The sequence below is a fragment of the Parasteatoda tepidariorum genome, chromosome 3 (assembly GCF_982258835.1).
Source record: "Parasteatoda tepidariorum strain Cologne lab strain chromosome 3, Ptep-v5.0, whole genome shotgun sequence".
Lineage (NCBI taxonomy): Eukaryota > Metazoa > Arthropoda > Arachnida > Araneae > Theridiidae > Parasteatoda > Parasteatoda tepidariorum.
In genome coordinates, this window is record NC_141757.1 from 81,501,974 (window position 1) to 81,527,098 (window position 25,125).

Below are 25,125 nucleotides of genomic sequence, written 5' to 3' on the forward strand. Positions count from 1 at the left end.
TAGTAAAAGCGAAGGCGATTCAACTTTCGCCATAACTTTCCTCCCTGGCTATAATAAAAGTTTCATTTCTAAAAAGCGCTTTTGTCGCAAATAATATAGTCCATGACTTATTCTTGTTTCCTTCTGACATTTTTCTAAATGCCTGAGAAGTAGTGGGGGTGGGCCGTGGATGGTGTTCAGAAGCTGATGCTGGAAGAAGATGATTCGTCGTTGCGTCACTTAACGAAATTTACACGACTGTCGGGAGGGTGTCTTTTGAAAGAAGGGGGCAGAGATGCCATCGAAGTCAAAAGAATCGATTGAATCCGAGCGTAAATTTTTAAGGGTTTGCTTCAGCTGAAAGAAGATTCAAAAGATTTCGCCTTTTATTTATTTTTTCGAGAGAGAATATTTTTTTTTATTATTGATTTCCACTAATTTCTCTGAAAATTGGGATTCAGCTTAGAATATCGCGATATTTTTTGATCATGCTCTACGTGTACAAGAATCTAATATTCTAACAACATATGGGTTGAACTACTTTTGAAATTAAAATATATTCTATTCTTGGTTGTTATCGATTTACTTTTACGTACTGCAGTGAATTCTCTGAAATTTGAAAAACTTATGGAATGAAACAAATTGCAGTTGGCAGTCACAGTGGTCAATTATTTGGTCGAAAGAGCCCTGACATGATGCTAGGAGTTTAGAATTTTTTGGAAGTACTTAAGATTTTCAAAAAGCAAAAATAAGCGGCCAACTGAGAATTACAATATATTCTTGGGTTTAAGCTGTTTAGGCTAAACAAATTTTAAAAATCAGTGCTTATTTTAACACATTCAATCAAAATAAATTGAATTGATGAGTTCGGAAAAAATCAATCTGCAGTGGATCTGTTTTCGGAGTCATTGGTGCAATTATATTTGTTTACTATACGCGATTGTTGTTTCAATTTGTCCCTTAATTTATCTATTCAAAGTTCGAGTGTCATTTAGGTTTTTGTTGTCACTTTTTTATCCGTTTGTGTGCATTCTTTTTATGTTTTTGGGTCATTCTCTATCCAGAATGTCAAGAGGGTATCTGCTGTTAACAGAGTGGTATGCTACTCCGATACGTACCTCAATCTACTATTAGTTGAAGTTTCAGTTCTGTAAAGGCAACAAGAAGTATTCCTTTTTCAGATTTTGTTAAGGAGTCATTTTTTTTTACATAAGAGTTTGGAGTAAAAAGTTTCTGAATGACAATTTCGTTAATTTAGGAACTTTTGCTTTAAAAATCTTAGCCACAGCAGGAAGCTGTAAGCAAAGCGCATTTTCCCATTGAACATCCATACTTTCTCATTTATTTTGGCCTTGTAAATAAAAGCAAACCAAATAATAAAAAAAATGCAGACAAAATTAAGTTAAACTTCAAAAGAAGAAAAAAAAAAGAGAGACACTTCCTTTTATTAACAGCTTATTTTTCCTCTTAATAAGATAAAGTTTCGTCTTCTCTAATTAAGCTTCAGTTAATTAATTTTAAGTACTTTCTTTTAGTTGTGCAATTTATTTATCATGTGTTTTATATATATATATATATATATATATATATATATATATATATATATATATATATATATATATATATATATATATATATATATATATATATATATATATATATATATATATATATATATATATATATATATATATATTGTGTAATATGAAAATAATTATAAATATAATCCATAAATCGAACATATATCTAACGCGCAATTAATTAATAGTAGTAATCTACTAATAATATCAATCTAATTATCTCAGAAAATGTGACGATGTGTCTTTATTAGCTTGAGAAATTGATCAATCCCTCGTTATTAAGAGCTATTAATATTTAAATATATTGCAAAGAAAGATATAAAAATATTTAATGGAAGCTCCCCTGCCCCAAGTTGTTGCATGTTATATGCAAGCATATGTAATATGCAAGTTATATGCATGTTATATATGTTATATGCATGTTGCATATGTTATATGCAAGCATGTTATATTGTCATTGTTGAATTGCGTACTTTAAATTTTTATAGATTCATGTTTAGTGTAACTTTTAGATTCATAATTGTTTCAGAATACTGAATTGTATTAAAATAAATGTGTGATTTGACGTGTGTGTTAGAACTAGCGAACACAATTAAACTGAACTATTTGAGAAAAAATTTATATCAAATCATCCAATTATTCTTCATATAATCATCATTATTTAATCAACATACATAATCATCATATATGATCATCAAATCAAATTTATTAAATGGTTTTTAATTCTAACAAAATAATCAATTTAGTACTCAAGCTTTGTTTTTTAAAAGACTATACCAATTTCATGTACATTGGGTATGCATATTCAGTGTTTTGTAATAGAAATAAACATGTTATGTGTGTAACTATCTGAATGTAGCGTAAAACTTTCAATATATTTCTATGTATGCAAGAGTTTCAATGTTTAAGCTAGCAACACTTCTTTTTACTCTAATGAATCACTGGATATGAAAAATGTCAGTATGAATAGGCATAGTTAGTGCTTTCTCTGGTAATTCTAACTATTAAATATTTTTACATACAAAAATATTAATTCATTTTTTAAACTATATCAACATGGAATAATTTTAGCTATCTAACTGATGAATTTTTTTTTCTTAAATCAAAACTTTTTTTCTGATATTCAGTTTTTAAAGTTACCTTTAACCAGATTTTATTACAAGATGATTAAAAAAAATTGAAAAAGCTTTTCGTAAGCTACCAAAAATTCTATCTAACACAAGTCAGAATATGAAATAAGAGGCTATCTACTTTAACTCTAATGAGATTATACATTAGAGAGAATAACTGATATATGGACTTGTAGATAAATATGAGTGCATTCTCTAAATGAAATCAACCGATAAGGCGCTCGATAAATAGGTAACCACGCGGAAAAGTCATTTCAGTTTTTGTTTTCTTCCACTGAAAACTTCCTCGCAGAACTTCCGCTAATACGATAAATTTCCGAACTGTTTCTTTCAAACCAATATGAACTTCTCCCTTGCCTGTATATATAATTTTTTTTTTCTTCTTGAGTGATATTTGTGATTCTGGAAAATCGCGTTCTCCAAATCGAGAATCAATTACTATGCTTAGAGAAGGCGGTGGTTGAGAAATCGGACGAAGCTTCCATAAGAATAGATGCACCATGTGTTCCTTTCCCTTAAGAGTCAGTCCTGATTCTCCAGTTTTTCTTCTTTTTCCTTTTTTTTTCCTGGTTCTTCTCCGATTCCAGAAGAACAGAGGAGGGATATTTCATTACTTCTCCGCTAACCGCTGATAAATGTTTTTAAATTAACGACCGTACCGCTGCCTGGAAGTGTCTTTCTCTCTCGTTGAAACTCTAGAAATGGGTCCTTTTGTTTGTTGTATCCTTTAGGGAGCATCCACATATTACACTGAATTTTTAACTATATGCGTAATCAAAAATTATCCATATTTGAATAATCAAATCGCTTTGTAAATGATGTTTAGTTAAAAAAAATAGTCATGAAAAAATAATTTAATGACTTAAAAAATAGTCAATAATACTTTTCTCCGAAAAATTATTGATTCTACTCAATAATAATAATAATAATAATGATAATAATATATATATATATATATATATATATATATATATATATATATATATATATATATATATATATATATATATATATATATATATATATATATATATATATATATATATATATATAGACGCAATTTTGATGGTTCTATAATTTTCTTAAACTTGCAAATTGTTCTTTAAATAAACTAATCAATCAGTATTTGCAATATTTTTCGTAATAAAATTGTTACAAAAATTTAATTTCTCATAAGAAACTTATAATTTTTCACGGACTCGGAACTATCGAAATGTGGAGGGAATGTCCACAATTAAGAAAGTATGATTCCAACAATTTAATCGGAAGAGCTGTTGAAGACTTAGGCCTCCTTGAAGTTATTTTTCCTTTTGATTTTTTTATAGCTCTGCAACTGTTAAAACATATCTACACGTAATTGAAAAAACTATTTATCTATGATTGTTACACCGAAAAGCCATTACATTATGACCACCCTGCAAATAACATGTAGGGCCACCTTTAGCCCTCAAAACTGCTAGCACCCGCCGTGACATTGATTCCACAAGGTGCTGATAGTTAGTCTGAGGTATCTGGCACCAAGCGCTCACCAACTGGTCCTGCAATTCCTTCACATTGCGAGGGGGTAGCGTGGCAGCATGAATTTGGTTTTCCAAGTAGGACCACAAATGCTCTATTGGATTAAGGTCAGGTGAATTTGGGGGCCAAGACATGACTTGAAAGTCACTGGAATGTTCCTCGACGATTCGACCCGTATGACATGGTGCATTATCCTGTTGGTAAACACCATCTCCCTAGGAAAAACTGTTGCCATGAATGGGTGAACCTGGTCTGCAACTATGTTCAAGTAGCTTACAAACGTCAGGGATTGTTCTATGAGGATTATGGGTCCTAATGTGCCCCATGAAAACATTGTTCCTGGGCGAGAAACCATGAAAACCTGGGCGAGCCCATTGTTATAGATGGAGGGTGGTCATAATGTAATGGCTCTTCGGTGTAGTTCCATGCAAAAATTTATTTTTGTAACAATTTATTTATTTATTTTTTTAATTTAATAATAATTAAAATTTTTGTGTTGTAATGCATACAAGTGTTTATAAGATTTATTACTTTAAATGACAAAATCCAAAATTTGTACGAAATCTTTCAAATAATTCTTGAGAAATGAAAAGATTTCGATTTTCAAAGTTTTATTGCTAACAAACTATTCGATCGCGTTCTACCAAACTGAAGAGTTCATCAAGAAAAATAAAATAATTTTTGATGGCTAAACAACATTTGAAAAATTTCGTGTGAAAAAGAAAAACTTTTGACTGACTTAATTAGTGAAGGATATGCGAAGTACGTGGAAAATAAAATTATAGTTGAGTCCCGATTATTTAGGGAATTAGGTGGCAAGGAAATCGCGGATAACAATTAAAAATATCGCAAATAATTCAACAACAAAAAAAAGTAACACGACAAATAGTTTTAAGTGCATTTTTTTTAAACATACCACAGAAATCTTTCATCTACGTTTAAATCACTTAAACAACGAATGATAAACAAAAAAACAGTACATACTTGCTTCATGAAAGTGTTTTAACATAAAAGTGTTAACAGTGTGTGCTATTTTTTAAAGAAAAGTCAGTCATTCAATTTTGCTTCTTGGTTTGGAAGCACTATTTTTTAATTCAAAATTATGTACTTTCCTTAGCATAAGATTCTTTGCTTGTTTACGGATAATCCATTCACAGATAATCAGAGTTTTACTGTACATTAAAGAGCCAAAATTTGCGGCCTCTCGACATCGTTATTGACTTAACCATTTGGACCATAATATTCATATAGCGACTACCTTTCAATTTTGACTGAGGATGAAAAACGCCTATACCATTGAAAACAACGTACATTTCAAAAAATGTTGTGTTTGATTTTATTTTTTGAAATATCGTCTGCAGCATGTATATTTTTCTTAGAACAATTAAGGTTGCATTGTTAATACATAAAAATGCTATCTGTAGGCCAAAAATTAATCAGGTGATTCGAATTTTATCTTGCGTTTTGTACAAATCGGAAATTCTCTTACAATTACTTACGGTCATTTGTTGTAAATTTCTGCTACAAATACTACAAAATGATAAGAATAAAATAAAAAAAAATAACAATGAAATGAATCTATACGCATTACATTTGCAAAATGTGGGAACACCACCAACCGGCAACCGATAAAATGTCTATATTCACTATTTTATATCCTAAAACGAACATACAAAATGGTTCGCATTTGTAAAAAAGAAAAAGCACTGTTTTTGCATTTGTTCAATAATCGATTTTAGTCGTTTTTGAACGTTTTTCCAGTTTCAGAGTAATGATTCAAAAGACATGTTGGGTAACACTCGCACTGAGTTAGCGTGCCACTTATCGAATTCAGTTACAAACTACAATTATTCACGACATCGTATTACTGTTACAAATATGTATGTTTCTGCCGATATCGCGTTACAATTTAATAGGTTGCTTTCAGGCAGAAACATGATCAATGCATTTATTTAAGTAAAAGCAAAAAGAAATATATAACAAAACATATGCTTAATCACAGTTTGAAATTGATCGTCTCTTTTAGATTCGTAGAGATATTTTTTTTTCTTTGCAAAATATGGTTCAAAATACATTACAATCAATAACTAAAAACTAGTTTTTTTTTTTTTTTTTTTTTTTTTAATCTAAAGTCATCCTTTTGTTACATGAAATATATCATTCTGTATAGAAAAATCAAGCTGCTAAATTAACACATGAATTTGATGCTTAAAAGCTGTATGAGCTCTTAAATTTTTTAAAAATTTTAACATGTAATAATTAAAAATGGCGTATACGTTTTTATATTTTCTTTAAAACATAGTCACGTGAATAACATTTTAATTTGTTACATTATTGTGTACTTTTTTTAATGTATTTAATTATAAAGAATTGCTCTGAGAGTAATCTTTAAGAATTATTAAATATCTTGTTTTCCGTTTCAAAACATAAGTATTAAAAATAAATATATATATATATTTTTTTAAAAATATTCTTAGGTAAATATTTTGCTTTTATGAATTAATTAATTTTGCTATAAGAAATGAACTTTAAATCTTAAATAGAAATATTAATACAGAAAATATAGAATTTGAATTTATTTTTTTAAAAGTTAGATAAGTAGATCCTATTAGAAACTAGCAAACTTTGATATTAATTTTGAAAAAGGAAATGCCATAATTATAAATAACTATAAATTGACATATAATTTTAAATAAGATGACATTTTCATTATTATTAATTATTTCAAGAAGATTAAATTTTCAGTTAAACTAGTAAATGGAAAAAACATGTTAAATGTGATTTTAATGCATGGATAGCAGTTTTAAAATTATTGAAATTGAGAAATTAAGTAACTGAAGAACTGATTGGATGAATATTTTAAGTGACATTATGTTGAAAACCTTTTTCCTCTCAGATAGTCCCTGTCCTAAGATAATAAAAATTGAGAAATTTATAAAACAGTTGAAGAGCTGAATGGATGAATGTTTTAAGTGACATTACATTGAAAACCATTTTCCTCTCAGGTAGACCCTGTCCTAAGATAATAAAAATTGAGAAATTTATAAAACAGTTGAAGAGCTGAATGGATGAATGTTTTAAGTGACATTACATTGAAAACCATTTTCCTCTCAGATAGACCCTGTCCTAAGATAATAAATATTGGGAAATTTATAAAACAGTTGAAGAGCTGAATGGATGAATGTTTTAAGTGACATTACATTGAAAACCATTTTCCTCTCAGATAGACCCTGTCCTAAGATAATAAAAATTGGGAAATTTATAAAACAGTTGAAGAGCTGAATGGATGAATGTTTTAAGTGACATTACATTGAAAACCATTTTCCTCTCAGATAGACCCTGTCCTAAGATAATAAAAATTGAGAAATTTATAAAACAGTTGAAGAGCTGAATGGATGAATGTTTTAAGTGACATTACATTGAAAACCATTTTCCTCTCAGATAGACCCTGTCCTAAGATAATAAAAATTGGGAAATTTATAAAACAGTTGAAGAGCTGAATGGATGAATGTTTTAAGTGACATTACATTGAAAACCATTTTCCTCTCAGATAGACCCTGTCCTAAGATAATAAAAATTGGGAAATTTATAAAACAGTTGAAGAGCTGAATGGATGAATGTTTTAAGTGACATTACATTGAAAACCATTTTCCTCTCAGATAGACCCTGTCCTAAGATAATAAAAATTGGGAAATTTATAAAACAGTTGAAGAGCTGAATGGATGAATGTTTTAAGTGACATTACATTGAAAACCATTTTCCTCTCAGATAGACCCTGTCCTAAGATAATAAAAATTGGGAAATTTATAAAACAGTTGAAGAGCTGAATGGATGAATGTTTTAAGTGACATTACATTGAAAACCATTTTCCTCTCAGATAGACCCTGTCCTAAGATAATAAAAATTGGGAAATTTATAAAACAGTTGAAGAGCTGAATGGATGAATGTTTTAAGTGACATTACATTGAAAACCATTTTCCTCTCAGATAGACCCTGTCCTAAGATAATAAAAATTGGGAAATTTATAAAACAGTTGAAGAGCTGAATGGATGAATGTTTTAAGTGACATTACATTGAAAACCATTTTCCTCTCAGATAGACCCTGTCCTAAGATAATAAAAATTGGGAAATTTATAAAACAGTTGAAGAGCTGAATGGATGAATGTTTTAAGTGACATTACATTGAAAACCATTTTCCTCTCAGATAGACCCTGTCCTAAGATAATAAAAATTGGGAAATTTATAAAACAGTTGAAGAGCTGAATGGATGAATGTTTTAAGTGACATTACATTGAAAACCATTTTCCTCTCAGATAGACCCTGTCCTAAGATAATAAAAATTGGGAAATTTATAAAACAGTTGAAGAGCTGAATGGATGAATGTTTTAAGTGACATTACATTGAAAACCATTTTCCTCTCAGATAGACCCTGTCCTAAGATAATAAAAATTGAGAAATTTATAAAACAGTTAAAGAACTGAGTGGATGAATGTTTTAAGTGACATTTCATCGAAAGACATTTTCCTTAAAGACAGACCCAGTTGTAAGATAATAGTGTAAAAAAAAAATTGTTAACTGTCGGATTTCTACCTCTTAATTTGTTAGATGAATCGTGCAAATTATTGGGATTTCTATTATTTTCCACTTAATTAATGAGCAAAAAATTAAAAAGACAGACTTTTAAAATTATTTTACTACCTTTAATACTTTACAAAAATATATTGCTTATTATCTACTCATTCAAAAAGTAACATTTAATTAATCATAAAAATAATATAAGATTACACTAAGAATAATTGTGTGCTCTCAGCTAGGTCTTTGTTTCTCTAAAAGGCCACCAAAAAGCCAAAAGCATTATTTCAGAAGACATCGACATCATTTTAGCTTTTGTTTTAAAAAGCCAGAGGGCATTCTTTGGCTTCCAAATAATCCCTGCTCTTCTGATTGTGTCGGTTGAGGATTTGTAGTGGGGTTGCCGAGTTTACTTTTACTTCCCCCACAACCCCACTTTCAATCTTTTTTTTATCCTTGCTGCGAATATATATCCTTCATTTATATCGCCAAATTCTAGCCGTTTGAAGGTGCATGGAAACTATTATTATTCACAATGCTGCAACAGTATTATAATAACAACTCTTTCGTAACAATATGTTGATATTAGTGGTATAGGACACAGTCCAAGACATTATTGTTATATTATATGTATTTTTTTACTACTAAATCGTTAGTATAGATGAACGCAAAATAATTACAGCATTTAAGTTCATGTACATTGTCTAATAATTAAAGAAAAAAAATTAAGTTATTTCACAGCTATAAATTTAATTAGTAGTTTGCTACGGTAGTATATTTTTAAACAATATAAATTTCATTGATGGATTCCGAAACTAGAATATAATCGGTTGAATCCCCTCCTCCAAAAAAACGCCTTTTTAAGTTTTTTTATTTCTTGGAAACCCATTCAACCGACTTAGCTATTGAAAATTATTTTACAAATTACAGTGAAACCTTCAGGAAAGACCACCTCTATGTAGCGACCTCCTCTATTCATGAGCATTTTTGGAAAACACGGAATTTTTTCCATAGAATGAGCGTTGAAGAAAACCTTTAGGAGAGACCCCATCCTAACCTCTCCCAACAACTGGTCAAACCTTTGCACCAAATGATGAAAAGGTCAAATAAGAAAACATGAAAAAATATCAAAACATTGTTAACGAAAAAAATAAGTAGATTAAAGTGTATTCAAAATATTTGTGTCTTATTCAGAGAGCTCTTTTTGATGACCTCTGAAAGAGGTCTACAACCTCATGTAACAGTCAAAGTGCACTAAAAACGGCCTATTATTTTATTTTTAGATTGATTAAGTTGAATTACAATGATTAACCCCTTAATGCACAGTTTTTTTTTAAAAAAAAAGTGTCCAAAAAATCAATTTTTTTCTTTAATGTAAAAAAACACACTTTAGAACATTGTCTTTTCTTTTGGTGGGCAATTTTAATATACTGCTCTTTTGTTCCATGGAAAAAGGCTATATTCAGAGATGCCAACTGCTCCGGACATGCCAAAATAATTTAAAAAACGGTTAGTAACTACAAGGCAAATTTTGAAAATATTTGACTATTTTTGCTTGCTTTTTAAAAGGTATTACATGACATAAATACTATAAAGTGGTGAATTATATAAGCCTACGTAAGAAATAGTGGTGGATAAAGATCAACTAAATTGAACTTATTAAACCAAGAATCACAATTGATAAACTACCACTTTAAAATATATATTTGATGTCCGGAGCAAGTTGGCATCTCTGTATATTTTATTCTTGAATAAATAAGTGTTATAGTTTACAATCCTATGTAAATGATAAATATCAATAAAACGATTTTTTTTCCTTAGCTTTCACATTGTTATTTTCAATCCTCGATTATATTCGAGTGTGAAAAATTATAGCAGCATAAAATACAACGCCGCTCGAATTATCTCGAGTGTGCACAGTTAGGCCTGTTTAGTGCGCTCGAATTAACTCGAGCGCACAAGTTAAAGGGTTATGTTGAAAGTTAAATTAGAAAAAAAAAGTTATTTTAGAAAAAAGAACTAAACCATCTGAAACAAAACAAAACCTCTTCTAATTTCTTAAAACTAGCTAATTTTTGTGATATAAAATTAAATGCAAACTTAAACAAAAAACATAATTGTTTATTTTTTTAGAGTAGTTCTATTATTCATAATGGGTAAATTTATTTTTACTCTTAATTATATCAGTAGGGATCATTTTTATGGACGCTAAATTTTATTCATCGACCCCGGCTTTCATAACTACAACACAAATGGCATTTCTGCACCAAGGAAATAACACTCACTAAAAATAAAAAGTTTTGCCAAAAATCATTTACTTTCGATAACATTTTGAAGTCAAGGGTGTAACCCCTAAGAACGACCAACCTCCATTAACGACCATTTGCTATGGAACAGAAATTTCACTGTATTACTATTAAAAATTATATTATTAAAAAAAGTTTTTATCTGAAATGCAATACAATAGATATTGCTTATTTATCAATACAAAATGTTTTCAATGAGTGATAATTTATATAATTAAAAAATGTGTACAAATTATTTTCTGCCTGAAAATATTTTTGGTTCAATAGTTTCATAGATGGGGACAAAAAATCTTTGATTCGTGCAGTTGGTTCTAGAAATATGTATAAAAATACTAAAAGTAACTAAGAGAATCAAACTTTTCTCTGCTGTTTTAATTACTATTTGGACTAAATTTTCCAAATTTGGATATTTAAGATCAAATATCCATCGAAACAAAAAGGATGGTTTTCAAAGACAAAATATTTTTGTGTGCGATTTCGTGATTAATTCTTTAGTAGTACTAATTAATTATCCTATTTAAAACGTGTCTTTCACATTGAGCTAATCCATTGTCCTTTGAGCTAGAAAAATCCGATCATTGAATAAAAAGTTCTCTAGGCAGATTTTTCTTCATCACTGACTGTAACTATCTAAGTGACAAAATACTTTTTTTTCTTTTTGCAACATTTCACTTTAAGAAGAAGTTATAATAATAAGGAGAAAGCAATTAAAAAAAGAAATGAAAAATTATCCACAAGTAAATGAAATAGCATAGTCATAATCATCCAATATGTGGTGTGTGAAACATCAGTAATATTCAACTAATAATTTGATTCTATCCTTTATCAGTCCCTCCGTAAATGGAATATGAGCACTTTCAATTATGATACTTGTTTTCCCTAGGACAAAATCTAGTAAATTTGTGCCTTAAAATCATTATAAAACCTGAGCTGCTATTAAAGAATAGTTTTTAATTAAAAAAAATTACCCAGAAAAATTTTAGGCGTAGTTAAGAGATGACAAGCAACTTCAGGGACTTGGCTATCTTGGTTTTTTATACGTAAAAGATAATTCTCATTCACCCTAAGATAGATTTCGAATGATAGCAAGCAAATTCCACTTTTCTTTATTGTAAGTATTTGTTTGGTTCTTTATATTTTTGGCTTAGCCCACCGAACAGTGTAGGGTTCAGAAAACTGGCTTTGCATCAGGAAAGTTTTGGGTTTGAATCCCGGGCAAGGTATGGATGTTGTTTCATTCTCGGTACTATCTGTCCTTACTGTGGGAGCAACGTTGGCCCACCTAATATGGTGCCCCCTCAAAAAGAGTGACCAACAAATCTGCCCTGTAAATGCCTGAATTGACGAAATATTAACACAGGTGGGCATTGGAAAAAGAAAATAGAATAAAAATAAAAAAATAAAAAAAAATACATAAAAAAATTTGGTTTCTCATACGATGCAGATAAAATAAATTAATTGTCCCATATATTTTAAGAATGAACTGAGTCTATGGTTAAACCTGCTTATTACAGTACCTAATTAAATAATTATTTTCGTCTCTTAAATAAATTTTTGAACATAGTTGCATAGTATAAACCTAGTTGTATGTGCGTTATAGCCCCATCAGGTCTTCACCAAAAATTAACTTACCTTTTTTTACCAATATTTTGTGAACTATTGAGACTCACTCCAAAATTAATAATAATAATAAGCTGAACGTGGAAAAAAATTATAAAAATTTAATTAAAGATGCCACCATAACACATTTAGCGCAAATATATTTTCCTGTGTTATAGAAAAGAACACAATTATTGGGAAACACATACATTATTGGGAAAAAGTCTACCCTTACCGTACCTTTTGCTAATTCTTAATATTTTTCTTAATATTAATTAAGGTGAATATAGGATTTTTACATATCTAACTCTTTTAGGTTGTTTTTCGGAGGTATTGTTGTCGCGTGAAATGCTTTTTTGTGAATAGTATGTAATTTTCATAACTTCTGTGATTTTTCAACAGTTACTCATGAGTATTAGGTCAAGTTCAATCCTTCTTTAGCCAGCTTCCTCTATGTTTATTCTGAAAATGGTGCATAATGTTAATGTATAGAAAAGCCACAGTTTTATGAAAATGATGTGGTCTAATTTTTTAATATTAAAACTTACTCAAATGCTGCATTATCAGGTCTCATAAAAATGTGCAAAAAATAAGAACAAGGCATTGATTTTGGTAATTTTAATCTAAGTGAGAAATTGTCGCCAAATTGGTAACTTTTAAAAGAGTAATTTCTTTAAATATTTCCGTTATTTGTCCGTTCCAAACCCCAAACAATTCTTTTCGACAAAATGGCATTCATAGTTTAAAATTATCACTTGCTTTTAGTGTTAAGTACGTAAACTATGGCTTTTTTATTTTCCTCTGCGCAAGACCTTCGAAAAGCCATGTGAAACATGTCATTTCGAATGATATAATGTTGCGATTTTTCGCCAAAATCAGCTACCCACAATATGACGGGACTTCAAGGGTAACAAAGCGTTGATCCCAAATCCCACAGCTAAGCCCCAACATCCACAACCTGGGAGATTTTTCGTCCTCTAAGAATAGCAAAAAGATCAGGGATGAATTAAACATCGCTTTGGAAAGGGCTCTTAAAATCGCGTATATTTGGATAACCAGTCCCCCCCCCCCTTTCCGAGTATTTAAAATATTCTCTTTAAAAAAAAAATGCTATTTTTATACGTGAGTTCATTTTCAATAAATTAAACTCGCATTTTAGAAAAATATTAAGCCACAAGTTTGACATTTTTTAAAAGCATGTGTAATTAAATTTTTAAACTACGCAATTAAAAATTTATCGAAGATTTATTATTATTTAAAAATTTATTTATCATCAGATTGATATTAATACATAAACGCAGACAGAAACTATATATTCAAAATGCGGCTTGCTTTAGTATATATGTTTTATGAAATTTAGTTTCATCACAATGGATTACTCTCGACATTGTGTGGCTCAAATTTAAAGTTAATGTTAAACAAATGATCTCAATAAAAAATATACGAATTGAAAATAACCATCGACATGTTTCAAGTTCCTCAAATATAGCACGCATTTTCAAGACTCGCCTTGTATAAAATTGCGATGGCATGTCTTCGGATCATTCTCAGGGATGCTTTCCAAACCGTCGCTAATAGCTCGTTGTGCAGTTCTAGTGCGACGTACCTACCTACGTATCCAAGACTTGCCAGACGTGAATGAGAAGAAACAAAAGTGTTTTGAAATATAAAATATTAAGTAGTCAACGAAAAATGGTAAAATAAAGATGAGAAACAAAACTTGAAAAACCACAGTAGCCGAGAGATTAAAAATATGAGAAGCAGAACAAGAATAACCACAGTGGCCGAGAAGGGTAAATCAGGGTAAAATGTATTTCCATACGCTACGGCGAAATGGTGTCGTTAATAAAGGAATCAGCATTCATGTGAATAAGTTATACTGTTCTTGATAGGTTATTCTTGATTCTAAACTTTAAGTAAATGGTTGAGAATCAAGAACAGCAACAGCGATGCATTGCAATATTATTCAAAATAAATGTTTTTGAAAAAGTAAGAGTTTTTTTCAATTAGTATTTCAGATGCATTCTAATAAATAAAATTATAAACAATATCGAAGAACATGATTCCGATTCAAACAGGAAAATTCTGTCTTTAGTATTTCCAATTAATTTTATAATTTTTGCTACACTATCGGTAACTTACAATCTCTAAGCTACGTCTGCAGTTATAAAAAGTTTAATAATGATTAAAATTTAAAATATGCTTATAGTTTCATAACTTTCATTTTGAATGCAATAAGATAAGAAATAAAGTAGATTAGAATATATTACTAAATTAATTCATTCTTCCATTACGTTGTTATGTTTGTGTACAGAATGCTAATATGCAATGCATTTTACAAACTAAAGGTTATTTATTTCAGATTTTATTTTTAAATATGCTCATGACTCATTTGTACACATAATCTGAACATCAAATGTATTTTACTAAAAAGTGAAATTTAATGCAAAATACCGTTTTAATTAAATAATTGTTATCTTGTTGTCCTTAAAATATTATTTACAAACAAATGACATTTAATGTTGACTTTTACTTATAACTATATCATCGCTGTCAAGTATTCACATCAAAAATTCTTTATACAAAACCAGTTCATTAAATATGTTTCAAAAACAAACGATATTTAATACCAATTTTTATTATTTATTATATTATTAATTATATTATTTTTATCAAGTTGTCACACGAGACATCACGTATGCAAAATATGAATATAAATTGTATAGTTTAATAACAAAGAACATTTAATGCCGCCATTAATTGTGAATTATATCATTGTTAGCAAGTTTTTTCTTGAAACATTGTGTATGCAAAACCTGGATATCAAATGCGTTTTACACACTAATGACATTTAATACTTTATTCTTAACTATATCATTGTTATCAAGTAATCACATGAAAAATGCATTCAAAATCTGGATATCAAATATATTTCACAAACAAATAACATTTAATATCAATTTTCATTCTTCATGTTATCAAGTTGTTATCAAGTTGTTATCAAGTTATCAAGTTATCATTGTTATCAAGTTGTCACATGAAACACTATTTATACAATATCCGTGCATTAAATGTGTGTTAAAAAATGATATTTAATGTCTCCTTTTTGTTTTTAATTGTATCATTGCCAATAAGTTTTCCATTAAACATTAAGTATGCAAAACCTGGATATGAAATGCATTTTACAAAAAAAATGACCTTTAATGCATCCTTTTATTCTTAATTATATCATTGTTATCAAGTAGTCACATGAAACATGCATACAAAATCTGAATATCAAATATATTTTACAAACAAACGACATTTAATGCCAATTTTCATTCTTAATTACATCATTGTTATCAAGTTGTCACATGAACCATGTATACAAACCTGGAACATGAACCTGGAATACAAATGTAACACAAACAATCGACTGCATCAGTTACAGTTTCTCTTTCATGTCCTGTCACTGCAAAATAGCGAAGTTAAATATTAAAATAAGAAAAATGATAATAAATAAAAAAAGTGAATTCTGTTTGACGGAAGGTCGCGTGCTTCGAACACTTATGCCAATGTTTGGGGTGACCACACCGCGGAGAAATGCGCCCAATGAGATTTGTCTTTCTCCACCTGAAAGGACGTTGTTATTGCTCGCATGCTTGAAAATCGTTTATGTCGCGAAAACAAAGACACAGACCACGCCTATCAAGTTTAACATATCATTAGACTATCTTCTAATAAACTGTCCTTAACCAAAAAAACTCATTCACTGGGATTGCGAAACTGCAATCACTCATGACGCACGCTATGTTTAGTATTATTTAATCCAGGATAACGTCATCTAGATCTTCTTGACCTTCAACAATAAAAGATTTGGTAATATTCTCCCATCCCCTCTCCTATTCATTTATTTTATCGTTGAACTGTCTAGATTTTTGTTTTGTTGTATTTCAGACACTTTCTTTTTTCTGACATTACGAAATTTGTGAAAACGCTGTTAGTTCATGTGATGTTGGTTGAGCTGCATCATTTCTTGAAAAGTTTATTGGTGTTGCAGTTGATGGAATTAAAAGGAACATAGGACGGTTCAAACCAAAAAGTGAAATTTTTGTTCAATTATTTCGAAATTTTTAACTGAATTTCGGTGGCATCATTAGAAGTCTGTGTACAGAATTTAGAGAAGAAAAAAATAATTGGTTTTAAAGTTGTAGCTAAAATTATATTTTTTAATTGTTAAAATTGAAATGTTCCTTACGAAGGAGTTTTAATTTTATAAATTTCTGTATTGTTTCTGTATTTAGTATTAGTAACCATATAAACTAACTACGTACTTCTGGATTAAATTTTAATTTTTTTCACAGAAAAATTACTTGTTAATTTTTAAAATTACCTGTAAAAATTAGAGTTTTAATTACATTGATTTAAATATTTAGAAATTAAATCGAGATATTGAGTTAATCAAATATACTTAAAATTAAATAAAATATATAAAAAAAAAATATCAAAATAAAGTTTTATTACAAAAAAGAAATTGAAAAGTTGCAGCTGAAAAAAGATTTTTTTAATGTTGATATTGAAAAAATTTTCTCGAAAAGGAGTTTTAATTTTTTTTTCTTAAATTTTTACCCAAAATTTTAAGTATTATTGATATATTAAGTAGTATTGGTAAGTAGTATTGATATCCATGTAAACTAATTACGCACTTTTCTAAGTAATATTTAAATTTTTTCTTCTCGAAACACTTCCTGAAATAATACGCTTTAAATATATTTATTCAACTAATCAAGATATTGAATCAATCAAACACACTTAATTAAACAAGACACATCAAAGAGTTTCTAAATAAAGTTTTATTACAGTTAAAAGGCAATCAATGAGCAAGAAACAAATTTTTTGAAGTTCCATTATTAAAAAAAAAGCAATTCTTTCAACAAGAACTACATGTAGATGCATGGATGTTTATTAATAGAAACTATTATAATTCTTTAACCGAGGCGCAGATTTGAAAACAGTTTATTTAATATTCTTAAGAAACATGTGAATTTTTATATATATATATATATAATATATATATATCTCAAAAGTCATTAAATTTTCTTGACCAAATAAGCAATATTATTGCAGGTAATATGTTCATTAGATGTGAAAAATAAGTGCATTTTTTTTGAAAAGGAGCTATTAGTTTGTTTACATCAATTATTATGATATATTAGTTAATCATAATAAAATATAATAACTTTAATATAATAATATAATAAATTTTATTAAAATATAATAAAATATTTTAACGTCTGTAATGAAAATGACATTTTAAGTATTTTTCGTATTAACACTCTACTAAAAATCCATTCCTATTCAAGCTAATACACGAATAAGAATTTCGTTCATTTAAAAAAAATACTTGATAAAAAATTTTTATTAATATCCAGATTAATATTTTATAAGGTTTTCCTTTCATAAGGTAATAATTATATTTTAATCATTGTAAATAAATAAATACAGCTCTACGATAAATAATAAGGAATAATAATAAGGATAATACGATAAATAATTTCTATCACTAAATATTTTTACATTTTTTCCCGATACTTTTTTGAGTCCTTGTATCTCTAGAGTGCAAAAACATTTCGTTTAAAAAACAAGCAACCTTTTTGTAATATATTTGAACTAATTCTTTCAAGCAATTGTTATTTTGTCTATTTTGCAAGATAACTACAGTTTTATACTTAAAAATGTATTTAGTTTACCTCAATACCAAAAATGTAGGCAATTATGCATCAAAATTTTGCAGAATGTAGAAAATTTTGTTGAACTATCAAAATACCATTCTTATTAACAAGCTTGAAAGACAAACATGACAAAATAAACATTAGGCTGTCACGCCAATCATATTATTATTATTATTATTATTATTATTGCTATTGTAATACAATCACGCACTTTTTTTTCTGTAAATAAAGTTCAGGTGAAACAAGCTGCTTAATTTTAAAATTTCACACGCAAAATATACGTTATTTATTGTTAATAAAAGTAAATTTCCTTTTCCTTTACTATGAAGAAAAACTTTATTATCACTTTACCTTTTAGATCACGTGATTCTTTCTAATGCTCCAGCGATCATTCAATGAGGCTACAATGTAACAAAATTTGATGTATTGTTGTCATCATTTTTGATGCTGAGGTAAACTAGATACATTTTTAAGTACAGAACCTAAGTTTTCGTGCAAAAATGTGCATATAGTCAACATTGTAAAGATTGTTTGAAAGAGTTAATGCGATTTTAATACTAAAAATGTGATTGTTTTTTAAACAAAATTTTTTTTCTTTAGTAATAAGGGCATAAATTGATCCTGAAGCGTATAAAAATATGCGATTTCGTCAAATAAACAAAAAAAAAACGAATAAATAAATAAATGAAACTGTAACATTGAAAAAAAAGTTTATAAAAAATGTAACTACTTACACTATAAAAAATTTTAGATTATCTCATCACCGAAAAGGGTGACTATATACACCAAAATTTGTTGCAATGTTTATGAAAACTGAATTTAAAGAACGTTTTTTTCTTTTTTTTTTTTTTTTTTTTTTTTCTATATGTGTGTAAACTTTTTACATAATTATACAAAATGGGAAAAAACAAATTTAATACAGAATCTTAGCTTTGTTTATTTGTTATTTTATTCCTGTCCTTAATTTGTTAAAATTAATGGAAAAATGAACAACAAACTCCTTTATCATTAAATTGCCGTATCAATTGTTGTGAATCAGTAAAAATTCAGAAAGTATGTATCTTAAAAGAGATGAAACTTTGCATCTAACTTATATTGCATGATTTGAGGTATAAAAAAAAGGGGAAATTTGAATTTTCTTCTTTATAAAACCCTGAACAACTTTGAGAAATTTCATCACAAATATATAGTGCCCTCAAAATATAACGCTTTTACGCGATATCATAAATCCAACAACACAAATAAATATCCACTCAAAAAAATGGAATCCGCAAACACCTGTTCAGCATTTTGCATACAGTCATCGTTTCTGGATAAGGGAACCAATGTCGAATGTTGGTGTTTCATTGTTATGCCAAACGATTTAAATTTGCACATTCCCCTCCACCCACCTTTTTCCTGTACTACTACTTCTACCCCCGCACGCACTGTAGTAATCCTAGTTTAGAAGAAAGTAAAGGGAATGGTGGTTGAGGGGTAGAGTAGGAATACTGAATATGTTTATCAAAACAGAAAAGAAAAAAAAGAACTTTCCATACTTGACGTAAAGAAAGAAAGTGGTTTAGAAAAAAAAAACAGAAAAGAAAATGCTTCGGAGTGAGGGGGGGGGGGCTTTTTAAAATGTATGAACATTTTATCGAATGGCCTTTTTTGAAGAAAGGGGGGTTAAAATGAGAGAGTAAATTTATATTCACGAGATGGTTTTCACTCCCTGTTTTGTAAATGAGGGCCAGGGCGAGTTGAAAAATCTCTCATAGCCGGGCATTCAGAAGGGAGGGCAGGGGGGGGGGTAATTCATTCATCTCGAAGTTGCTTAACAAGAGTGTGGGGCAGCGAATCATCCATATTAAGTTGATAATTATCCAAAGGCAGCAACGGAGAAAAGAGAAGAAGCGATGGTAAGGAGGTCTCCCCATTTCGAATGCAGATGCACCAACTTACTTTCCATATAATTACAAATGAATGCAAGAAAAGCGAAGCGCCCCGCCAACCGACGAGGCAAACGGCCTCGCCCTGCCGTCTGCGGAGGATGGGGCTGCCGAATGGATCCTCTCTACCCTCTGCAACCTCCCAATGCCCGGGCATCGGGAATATGCCGTTCATCTCCCCTCATTCATCGGCCAACTGATTTCTGCCATTTCGTCGGTCAACTGTCGCGGAAAGTTCTTTCATTTTTATGACTTGTTTAGGTAGGTTAGATAGTTCTGATTTGTTTTTGCAACATTCGATAGTATTTTTTTATTTTTATTAAGGCTACAGTGGACGTTCAAAAAAAATTTTTTTAGTTTTTATGCTACACTAAAACTTTTTTTATAACTTATGTATTCTATCAAGATATGCCCTTGCAAAAATTTTTGTAAAAAATATTTGGACCATTTTTGAGAAATTTAAAATTTTTTAAAAAAAATTTCATCAATTTTAAAATGCTCCCAGCGGCTTAAATTAAAATTTTTATTTTTTTTTTTTTAATATTCTTTCTTTAGAGATAAATGCTAAAAGCTTTATGCATTATATAAGAATTTTCCTAAATTTATTTTAAATTTATGACCAAAAAACAAATTTTATGTAGATTTTTGTTTCAAAATAAAGGTCGTTAGGTACATGAAACCCGATAACTCTTTTATTACTTGTTATAAAACAGAAAAAAATGCATAAACTTAATCTAATATACATATAAATAACTAGAAAAAAATTTCATCTCAATAGGATGAAAACAAAGTCGACTGGAACATTTTGAATACGTGAAACATAACAAAATTTCAATTTTGAGAAAAACAGCTTTTTGTGTAAGAAAAGGGGCGTGGCTTCATAATGTGAAAACGAAACTACCCTATAACTTCTCAAAAAATGACGAAATTAAAAAAAAAAAAATTCAGTTGAAAAAGCAATGAAACAAGTGTCTAAATATGTCCACAAAAAAAACCCGAAATTTTTATCAATTTTTGGCAATATAAAGGTCCACTGTAGCCTTAAGTCGTTGTCATTTGCATGTTTCGAACTTAGATGAGAGCACGTTCGTAAATGGTGTGTTTTATGTGGTTTAAGCATTGTTTGGTTTTCGAGTATTTTTAGATTTGTTGGTTTAGTTTAAATCAGATTTGTTTGTTTAGGTTAAATAGATCTTATTTGTTTTGGAAGCATTTGATGATTTTTACTAGGTTATAATTTAAGTGTTTTGACTTCGGTATGATTACACGTTCGTAAATAATTCATTTTATAAGGTTATAGCATGTCTTGTTTTTCAACAGATTTGCAGATACTGCTTAGTTTAAACAGATCTTATTTGTTTAGGGCACATTTGATGTTTTTTTTTTTTTTTTTATGGGACTATTACAAATTAAATGTTTTGAGCGAGCTCGGTATGATTACACGTTCGTAAAAATAAAGAATCCATTTTATATGGTTAAAGCATGACGTGTTTTTCAACAGATTTGTAGATATGTACTATTTAGGTTAAATAGATCTTATTTGTTTTGGGAATATTTGATGTTTTTATTTTATTAGATCGGTACAACACGTTCATGAAGGATTAATTTTATATCGTTGAAACATTGTATGGTCTCGAGTATTTTCAAATTCGCAGATATTTTTTAAATTAATTAAATGAATCTCATTTATAACAAAACATTCGATACGTTTTTTTTGGGGGGGGGCATTGCACTTGGAATGTTTTAGATGTTACGTGTCTGTAAATGATTCATTTAATATAGTTTAAACATTATGTGGCTGTTGAGTTTTTACAGTTCTCTTTCTATTATAAGCAAATAATTTTGTTAAAAAATATGCTCTTTTCATAGTATTTGAATAAAAACATTATAAGCATTCCGGAAAATTAGTTTCAGGGTATAAGAAATTCTCTGTTTTTTTTTTTTTTTTATTTATTTATTTTTTTTTTAAATATTTGTAGTGAGTGTTATGTGTTTAACGCTTTTTTGCACCGCATGGTTAAATTCATTCTTCGTTTCAGCAAAAAAAAAATTTTTTCACTACATAATTAAATGAGTTTTGGTAGAAAACAGAGATAAAACAATAGATAATATGTATATTAAATATACTGAAATCGCTTCAATAAGAAAATTACAAATGTTCTAATTTAAATTTAGTTATCCAAATTTTAAATCTATAATAAGGCTTCAATCTAAAACGTATCATGAGTTTCATGCATACTTATTGAGTTAAATAAAGTTATCAATTACATTACAAGATTTAATAGGAAATACCAGATAACAGTTTGTAATTTTTCAAAACAGAAAGCAATTATGTCAATTTTATAAAGAAAGCTTCTTGAAAAATAGTAGTTTAAGGTATCATTTAAAATAAATCGTACATTAATAGTTTAATGTATAAAATTACAGTTTTTAGTAAAAAATAAAAGTGCAAATATCAATTTTTTTTTAAATTTTTAAAATATTTTATTTTAATAATTTTTCTTCTTCTCTTTTCATTAATCTTTATTATTTTCCATTATTTCATGAGTTCTATATACTTACAGCTTATGCGCAATAAATAAAACTTAGTAATTTTCATTTTCTTCGTTTTTCTCTTTTTTCTTTTTATCCTTTTTGTCTTTGTTGTGCTCTATTTATCTTATATTATCATAACAAAATATTTATTCAAAAATACTTATCGTTTTACAATAAATAATGTTAAATAATATAAAAGCCCGAGTAATTAATTTTAGAATAAAATTCTAAATTTTAAAATTATTATATTAATTTATAGAAATATGCATTTTCTGATACAATCCTCACAAAAAATGTCTTATGTCAGAACTCAGGACTGATAATTACCAGAAAAGAGAAAACACTGGTAGCAAAAGCATTTCATTTTTAGCTCGCTTTTGAGAGCAGTAAAACTGTAATAGCCAAGGATTAGAAACAGTTATAAAATAACATACAAAATGCTTTTCATCTCAAAAGATTTTACTCCTCTCGAAAAATAAGATCAAAATAGCATGGTTTTACTTCCAATTTTTACTCTTTTGCCGAGCAATTCTCAGTACTTTAACGAACAACCAGAATCGTCTATGTTATTCAAGGAAATGTTGTTCAAAGAATATTTTACTATTTAAAATAAATTTTAAGAAATATATTTTTAGAATACGATTACTCACAAAGAAAATAATACGGTCAAAACTTCTAAAATGTTCCGTGTTTCTCTATAAAATCAGCGAAATAAATAAATAAAATTAAAAAAATAAATAAAAAATCGGTAGTTTTTACCGAAGCGCTTTGGTAATGATTTTGGTAAAATTAACAGTAAAATAGAGTTTTATAATATATAATAAAATTTGGTAAATTTATCATGATAACTATGAGCATGGCGTAAGAAACATTTATTCGGTTAAATTTGCTTTTTAGTTTTGCAAATGTGTAGTAATGAGAAATATAATTTTGAAAACCAGAATTTTCGATACAGCGTTGTCATTATGAATGGAAAAATTGGCAAATGAATGGTTTAAATACCGTATATTTTGTTTTTATTTACCGATTATTTTTTTTTTACCAGAAATATCATTAACATACAGTACGGTAATTTTTTCCGGAATTTTTTTTTCTTGGGCAAATTCTGAGATCTTATAACTAGACGAAACTTCACAAAAATGCGTCAAAATTTTAAAATCCTAATATTTTCATTTATGATGATTTATTATTCAATTAAATACCTTAATTATCACAATCATAGTCGGAGTTTGGTTGCACTGAGAAATCACGTGCTTATTTTAATATTTATGAAAAATGCCATAAATGTATTTCTATCATGTCTAGACGAAGAAATCTTACAAACAAAGACCTAGTTGAAGGGTTAACAATTATTTCCTTCATTATTACCATTTCGGTTATAAATTTCGTACGTTTATTAATACAGAAAGAGGAAGACTTAGGATGCTTACAAATTGCTGAATAATGAAAAAAAAGGAGCAAAGAAAGAAACTCGACGTAATAGATGATTATTAATTTTTACCGTTTTATTTATTTATTTTTTATTTTATTTGCTAATTATTATATATTAACGAAACCAGGTACGAAAGATAATTTATCTTTGATTTCCGACTACTGATAATTATTAATGATCGATAAACATTAAGAACATTATCTACGAATTGGCCAAGGCCATTGTCATAGAATATCCCATTTAAGAATTCAAAAAAACATTTCTCCTCCCAAAAGAATATCACAATTCCTATAATGTTATCTTGTAAATGTAACATTCGAATAGCATATGAAACAGAATTTTGATTTTTTTTCTAACCCTCCAAATGAATATTATACTTAATCCTTTGGTAACTAACTAAAAGATAAAGAAAAAGTAATCGAGTAAAAGTATTTTTTATAATTACATCTGAAAACGTTTATTTTGCCGTTTATTTATTATTTTGAAGTTTTTGGTTATAATTAGATAGACAAGTTCAGGAGATCGGGAAATTCTGTTAAAGAATTTATAGTGGGTTCTAGTATAATCCCCTTATTATTTAATAATAATCATTAAACATACTAAAAGTTTAACAAGATTTTTATTTATTTATTTATTTTCTTTTTTTTGCAGATTATATTAGAATTTCTATTTTCTGGAGAAAATGCTCTATAAACAGATTTACAAAGTGCTGGTAGAAACATACTGACCATGTTTTTGAAACTTTTCAATAATCGTTTCAGGAAAGTCGCACTTCTACGATTCGGAAAGAAATTAGAAACGTTTCTGGGACTCCTTGAAATGTTTTTGATATAAG

The 25,125-nt window shown here is 28.5% G+C and overlaps 1 protein-coding gene across 18 annotated transcripts in view; it reads left to right on the forward strand.

Moving 5' to 3' along the window:
• LOC107447961 (POU domain, class 3, transcription factor 3-A) overlaps positions 1 to 25,125 on the forward strand; it is a 467,439-nt gene that overhangs the window by 356,878 nt on the left and 85,436 nt on the right. For 2 of the 18 annotated variants that reach the window (XR_015432769.1, XR_015432765.1), the window contains one exon: positions 24,942 to 25,077. The exons of 14 other annotated variants lie outside the window; for them this stretch is intronic. The gene's annotated coding sequence lies outside the window, so the exon portion shown is untranslated. Of the gene's footprint in view, positions 1 to 20,237; positions 20,585 to 24,941 lie in introns of those variants that run through there. 2 more of the 18 variants (XR_015432770.1, XR_015432774.1) reach the window with 2 other exon arrangements.